This window comes from Meriones unguiculatus, chromosome 4, assembly GCF_030254825.1.
Source record: "Meriones unguiculatus strain TT.TT164.6M chromosome 4, Bangor_MerUng_6.1, whole genome shotgun sequence".
NCBI lineage: Eukaryota > Metazoa > Chordata > Mammalia > Rodentia > Muridae > Meriones > Meriones unguiculatus.
Window position 1 is genome coordinate 113,201,156 of NC_083352.1, and position 7,478 is coordinate 113,208,633.

Consider the following 7,478-nt stretch of genomic DNA (forward strand, 5'->3'; position numbering starts at 1 on the left):
TTGACACTGAGGAGACACTGTACAACCACAGTGCCCTGTACTTACTTACCCCTGTATGTTTTCATAAAGCAAAACCTCGTTCTGCCGCACGCCCCACCTCTGCTCTGCCTCCAGAGCCCGCTTTTGCCCAGGATGTGCTCATCCATTCATGCAACAGTGTAGGCTCTGGAGGCATGGCTGCACAAACAGGAGGGGACCTGAGTTTGGGGTACTAGCAGCTACATGAAAGCCACACATGGCATCAGGGGAGGCAGAGGCAGGAAGATCCCTGGGGCTCACGGGCAACCAGTCTATCCAAACCAGGCAGCTCCAGTTCCGTGAGAGACCCTGCCTCGAAAAATTAAGGGGAAGGGCCATGGTGGAAGCCACTCAGTGTTGACCTCCAGCCTCTACACACTTGTGCGTGCCCAGGCATGCACACATTCACACACACACAGAACACTGTACAGGGCACTGATCAGGCAGGCCGATCCCTGTAGCTCTGGTACTGTCACGGGATTGAAGGACAGTGTCAGACTGGAGCATGGCTGCAAAGTGCTTCCAGGGCAGATAGATGCCTGTTGCTGAGGATGAAGATGAGCAGGAGGAGGAGTGGAGCACTGGGTGGGTTCCCAACGTAGCCTTGCAGCCCAGAATGGCTTTGCAGACAGGGTGGGAAAAGGCAGGGAGCTGTCTGGGCTGTGGGTTGTGGGGGCAGAAGGCTGTAGGTGGAGACGATGGCAGAGCACCATTTTGAGAGGGATGAGGAGAGCTGAGCTTGGGACCAGCGTGGCTGCAGCCCAGTGATGGATGGACAGAGTGGGAAGATGACCCCTGTGTGCATAGTGCAAGGCCCAGGCTCTCGGCAGTGACAGGCCAGGAAACCCTTCCCCTGAGAGGACCCTAGCGAGTTGTACAAGGACCCAGGAGGGTGGGTCCACTCCTACCCCGACCACATAGGTTTCTGAGCAGATTTGGGCTCTGTGTTGTGTTTGCCGGGTCTGCGGAACTGTGGGGTGGGTTGTCAGGCAATGTCCCTTCAATGGTTTGGGGACCAGCACCCTTTCTTAGCCAGATGAGGGGGTGACAGCCAAGTTCTTGTTCCAGTGACGGCCTCTGCGGGTCAGCATCTGCCATGACTATTAATGCACCTGACGTTTTATTTCGATCAAGGAGCATAAAATCTCAGTCCCCTTAGTGGGATATCAATATTGTACCACCTGAGCAGAGCCCATGGCCCTGCCTGTGGGAGCTGCAAAGTGCAGAATGGCGAGATTAATATGCACACTCGAGCATGCCAGACATGCCTCTGAGCAGAGAGAAGCCCCTGAGGACCACGCCACCCGTGTGCAGGATGTACTCAGACGCACATGGACTGCCCAAAAGCCTCCTGAGTCATGGGCCCAGCTGGGCTCTCGCCTGTGGGATGCTCTCTGAACCTCAGCACCTGTGGCTCCACGCACACTGCCCACTTCACTCTGTCCATGGCCTGAACCGGAACGTTGGCTCCTGCTGCACCTGCAGGGAACCAGTTGAGTGCCTGAGCCAGGTACCCAGTGGAGCTTTGGTGGGCATTTGTTGAAGGTATCAGTATTTGCACGTCTTGTCCGAGTAACTATACAGATGGGGAATTGCATAGAAACAGCGAGCAGGGACTGAGCGGGTGGGTGGCAGCCTTAGGAGGCGACAAGGGGCCTTGATTTTGTCCTCCTGGTTCAGGCATCACTATAGGGAGATGCACTTGTGTAACAAGAATTTCAGTTAAGTCAATTTCATGCGATCTCAGTTTCGTTCGTAATGAAGGAGCAGAATTTTACTTTCTCTTGATTGAAATAAAACAACTCTAAGTGAATTAAGACGGTCACGGAGGTAACCACACTGGCCTCTGCCTACAGTGCTCCGCTCCCAGATTGCTGAGTCTCCCGCCTCACCTTCCCCTCAGGAAAACAGCCCAACTGTGGGAGGAGTGTCACGATTCCTCCCATTTGGCTGATGATGGCAGCTTAGTGACTCTTCTGCCTTAGGCACCCGTGGGAGGATGGCTGGCAACCATTCACCTGGTCCTTCTCCACCTCCCTTCCCATCAGCCCCAGGCCCAGGAGCAGGCTGTGATTGACATGACCCAGTGAACGCACCCATTTCCCATAAAGAGTGGTTCTCAGTGGCTCAGAAGTAAGGGGCAAGGTGCTGGCCTCCTGTGAGCTGTAGCACTCAACCGCTGTGGGAGGGGAACTGAGGCTGACCTGAAAGAAGAGGCAGAGATCACAGCGACCCGGGCCTACCTGAAGCCCTCATCTCCAATGCTCTCCAACCCTGGAGCCTTCAAAAGGCTGATAACAGAGTTCTCTGTCCTTCATGCTCATCAGCCACCTGCTTCTGCTCTGGCGTCACGGTACGACCAGGTAGATTGCGGCCCAGGAGTCCCAGGCTGTTCTCTGTGGATCTGCACTTTCCCAAAGCCAACCCGGCCTTAGTGTCTGAATGTCACAACTAGACTGAAGAACTCCAAGGTCATTCTGAAGCCATGCTGTCCATCCCCTAAGGTGACCTATGGGACAGGGAGGCCCTGAAGAAAAAATAACCTTCATGGCAGAAAGGGAGGCAAGGCTGGGCATCCTACCAATGGCTACCCATGCCCCAGCTTAACAGAACACAAAAGAGATCTGCCGTGATGAGACATACCGGGCTTCTCATAGTAAAGCCGAGTCCAGTCCTCACCCCACAGGGCTCCCACCCCACAGTGCCCCCACCCACAGTGATCACACTCCACAGTGCTCCCACCCCACAGTGCTCCCACCCACAGTGATCACACTTCCACACGGGTAGATAAACCCTTCTTTGAGAAGCCCTCCTGCCCCAGCAGCAGAGCCTGACTCAAATCCAGCTTCTGGTCACATAGAATTACAGCTTTTCTTTGCTGGCGTAGAGGAGTTTTTAGGACCTGTATTTATTTGGTCCCTCCACCTTCAAAGCGGGTTGTCACACACGGGTCTTGGCAGGAGCGGGCCTGGCGAAGGGCTCACCGATAAACATCTGACCCTCCCTCTGGCTGTCCCATCCCCCCAGTCCTGTTCTGGGTTCTATGTTGGGGTCCTCTCTCCCCCCCTCTAAGAAAATGAGACGAAGACACCGACGTGTGTCCTCCTGGCCCCAAAGCCTGGCTGTGAGAGGCATCCACGACGGAATTCTGCAGGGTGTGGGTCTGTCCATGGCTGAGCTGGGTCCCTACAGGGGAAACAGTCCGTCTTCGGTAGCTTCCCTTCCCAGGTGACAGCAGACTCTTCAGGCCTATGTTGCTCTCGGGCAAAGGTTATGCTGGAACCAGGAAAACAGCTGCAGTCTGAGGCCGCTGTAAAGTGCTTTCTGGTTTCTGCCGAGCTATTAGTGGTAAGAGCTTGAGTACGCGTGCTTAGCAATGACTCTCCTTCCTGAGCCAGGCACCAGGGCAGTATCTTACTCCAGCTCAATCAGGACAGGCTAGCACAAGGTCAGTGTTCAGAGCTCAGGGCTCCTGAAGGGAAATAGATCTCATAATTAATTTTTCATGATCTTACAACCAAGATTAATTACCGAGACATGGTGAAAAACACTAGAAATTTATTGGAAAATTGTCCAGGCAGCTGAAGACACCGTGGTGTTAGACTGAGGACTTTAGACATGAAGAGATCTGTGTTTAAACCCTGGCTTCACCCAGGCCTGCCAGCTGGCCCCTGGAGAGGGCTCCTAGCCAAGGACATTTCATACCTGACAGTGTCACTTACTGAGGCAATCACTGACCTGAAAGGTCACTCACCTGAGTGCTCACTCGCCTGAAAAGGTCACTCACCTGAAAAGGTCGCTCACCAGTGGCCAGTTTCTCAGGCTGCAGTGAAGACTCCACGTGACCTCACAATGCCGCTCTTCCAGATAACGGCTTCCCTGTATCCTTGTTTAAAAAATGGTTCCGGGAACAGCCCAAGTCCTCCTGAGCAGAATCTGGAATTTAACAAGGGCCAGGTGGCCGGCTGGGGAGCACGTCCCAGTGCGGAAGCCCACCGTGAGGCATGAGGTGTAGCACACAGGGTCTGTGCTTGCAGCGGCTCTTTGGAACTACAGGGGTGGGACACTGTTCTCCCAGCAGCCTTTTCCTGGCGCTGTGCAGTTTTTCCAATGGTTCTCACAGCTTCCATGGGTTTGTTATTATGTGTGTGTGGTACTTCCCGTCTGATCGGTCCCAGCATTTTGCTGCTGGGAAATAGCGCTCTGAGGAGGAGCCTTCCACACAGACTTTTGGGAAAAGGGGAGGAATAAGAAAGTAGAGAGAACAAGGGGAAAGAAAGACTATTCTACCTGTTTAGAGGTGCATGATCTGTGGCTGCGGGAACAGGGCTGCTGGGGCAGACATCCCAGAAGCCAGGGGCCCAGGGCAAGGTGTACCCAAAGGCGCCAAGGCACCTGTACATATCCCAGAAAGATTGTCACCAAAGGCTTCACCCACTGAGGGCCCAAGAGCAGGTATCAGCTGGGGTGGTCGAGCTTCCTGGAGTTGAAAGCAGCCCCACGAGTCCTCAAGGGGAGCAGTGTCTTTCTCTCAAGCCTTGGCTTTTTACAGGACCCATTCTTGGTAAGGGCCACATGCGGTCATTCCCTTCACGAACTCTTGGTCACTGTCCATGGCCTTGAACTCACTTCCTTCCCAGGTAGCTCCACCCCTCACTAGAGCACCCCGGAAGCTCTTATACTGGCAGGATACCAGGCCCCTAAACCAGGTGGGCCTGGAGGGGGGAGTGGGGTCTCCTCAGAGCCTGCTGGGGAGCAAGAGGGGACCCCACGCTTTCATTTCCTTCCTCAACACATTCTAGAGGAGCTGTAACCCGTGCCAAAGGTGGGTGCTCACTGTATAAAGGCAACTATCATGGTCCCTGGACTGTCCCCAACAGAACTGCTTTTTGAGCCCCAGTGGTGGGGAAGTCACAGTGTCCGCTGCCCCTCCCTCTGGCTGGTGCGGCACCCGCAGTCCACCCTCTCATGGTCACCAGAAGTCCTGCCTGCTATAGGAAGTCCTCTATGTCATGAGCTGTCCACAAGGACACCAAGATAGTGCTCCCTATGAGAAAAGGCTAAGGCATCCTTCGGGCAAGCCTTCCCTGGGAGGTCTTCAATTGTTACCATGCCGTGAGCAATACGCTCACTAAAGTGTGCATCCCCATCTAGAAAGCTCCCCTGGAGAGGCCTGAGAGCTAGTCCTTAACGGAGTGAACCCCTAATGCCCGGACCAAGGGAGAGGAGTCTTGTACGGGAAGAGTGGAGCTTGGGCTCGCACAGATTAGAACAGGAACGCTTTCTTAGATTTCTGCCCAGGCCATGGGAAAGCTGGGAAAAGAGAAAAAAACGGCTGCCTAGGACTATGAACTGTCCCTGTCCAGAGCAGGGACTGTAGGAGCTTCAGGGACTGAGGTGGGATCTAATGGGGGGGATAGGGAGGGTTTGTGGGGGAGGATAAATCCCCACATCCTACGGGTGAAGGAGGCACAGAGGGCACACCTACAAGGCCTAAGCAGCATCCTCCCCACCTCCACATTCTCCCCCAAAGCAGCAGAAAGCTCAAGGCGCCTTCTGTCCCTGCCTCCCGACTCCCTGAAGGGAACTGAGTAAGATGAGGAACTAGGTAGGGAAGGCGGGAGAGGAGAGGATGAGTGTGTGGTGGGGGGAGACGTTGAGGAGTGAGGTAGGGTGCATGAGCATGCGTGTCTCGCTCATCCCACAGTGAGTGTAGGGAAAGCCGGGAGCCCGACTCAGGTCATGGGGTGGCACTGGGTACAAGCACCCCAGAGTGGCCTCCCCAGTGAGTCAGGCTGCAGGGCACCGTGCTGAGGGCCTCCATCCAGCTGCAGCTTTCTTCTAGTAGAACTGTCTGAGAGTGAACAGCCCCATGAGGCCCAGGCTCCTGTTTCACCCAGTAGGTGGCTCCCATCCCCCAGGGCCACTGGAGCTCAGTGGCCTGTTTACGTGCAGTTGTGAGGCCAGGGGAAAGGTGGGAGCCAGAGAACCCCACTGCTTAAACCTTAATTCTCCTTCTGTACACGGCACAGAGTAACGTGGCCACACTGAGCTGCAAGGGAGGCTGGGAAGAGCCGGATTTGCTCTGAATGTGGTGTTTTATGTGCACTTAAAAACTTCAGGCCCTGGCTGGGGAGAGCTGAGCTGGCAGAGTACTTGTGTCTCAAGCAGGAGGTCATGAAGTTAGTCTCAGAACCCAGGGTGTTAGCTTGTACTTGAGATCCCAGCCCTGAGAACCCTCAAGGCTTGCCCGGCAGTCGCTTTAGCCTAATTGGTGAGCTCCAGGCAAGTGAGAGAAAAGGAGGTGGACGGCAGCCAAAGCTGCCCTCTGATCTCCACACACCCGCAGCCGCACGCACATAAGTAACCATGTATAAGACTAAACTCACTCGAACGTGAATTTTAAGAAAAGAAGAAAAACTAACATCCTGTTAGCTCCGAAAGACGGGGAAGCTGGTAGAGATTAGCAATCACTGCCGCTGACTCTCCCAAGCACCGGTTAGTGGAAGCAGCTGCTCCTGAAAGCCTGGCTGCACCAACAGTTGTCCATGGGAAATTAAGCAAGTGCAACCATGTAGAGGCAGACTTTTCCACAGCTTCAGCAACGGAACCCCACTCCTGCAACGACCGTCCATCCAGAACATTCTCTGTTGTGCTGCAAAACCCTTTCTCATTGTGAAGTTGAAGGCTTTTCCTTCAAGAAATGAGTGGTTTACAGAAAGTTTGCTTTCCTATTGCTGCAGAAAAAACACTGACCAAAAGCAACTTAGGGGAAGAAGGGACTTGTTTGGCTTAAAGTCCGTCTCTGAGGAGAGCCAGAGAGGGAGCTTAAGCAGGAAGAAGGGACAGGAACTGAAACAGAGACCCTGGGGCAACGCTGGCCGATCACTGACTCGCTCCCTGTCTTGTGCTGAATTGGCTTTCTTATACAACCCAAAAGCACCTGCCTAGGGATGGTACCGCCCACAGCGGGCCGGGTCCTTCCACATCAATTAGCAACCCAGAAAATAACCCACAGATGTGGCCAGGGCACAGCCTGTTGGAGGCAATTGCCCAACTGGGCTTCCCTCTTCCTGGGTGCGTCAGGTTATCAACCAAGCTTAGACACCACGGACACAGTTCTGGCGTCTCACTGAATGGAGGCCCCTGGGATGGACCGTGGGAGGGGAAACCATGATCTCCTGGTTTGAACCTGGGACTGACTGAGCCAGGCCTCAGCCAAGGCAGGCTCCACAGGCCTCCCGCTCTTTGCTTTCGGCATCCCAGAATGAGGCGGAGGAAGTGTGATGGCCATCAGGAACACCTGTGAGGAATCTCGTGGGCAGGTGGCAGGACCTCTTCCCCCCCCCCGCTCGAATGGAAGAACCGGTGACATTGAAGAGGCTGCCCTCCCCCGTGATTTCCTGCTGGCTCTGCCCACAGCAAGCTGGCTGTTTGCCTGAGCCTCTTATTTTCCTCTA

General features: G+C 54.6%; 1 long non-coding RNA gene across 1 annotated transcript; it reads right to left on the bottom strand.

The window, feature by feature from the left end:
* Positions 1–2,903: 2,903 nt before the first annotated feature.
* LOC132653525 (uncharacterized) lies at positions 2,904–4,595 on the bottom strand. Its single transcript, XR_009591256.1, has 3 exons — positions 4,309–4,595; positions 3,806–3,954; positions 2,904–3,490 (listed from the first exon to the last, which is right to left on the bottom strand). It is a non-coding gene; the product is annotated as an uncharacterized LOC132653525 (long non-coding RNA).
* Between the last annotated feature and the right edge of the window lie 2,883 nt (positions 4,596–7,478).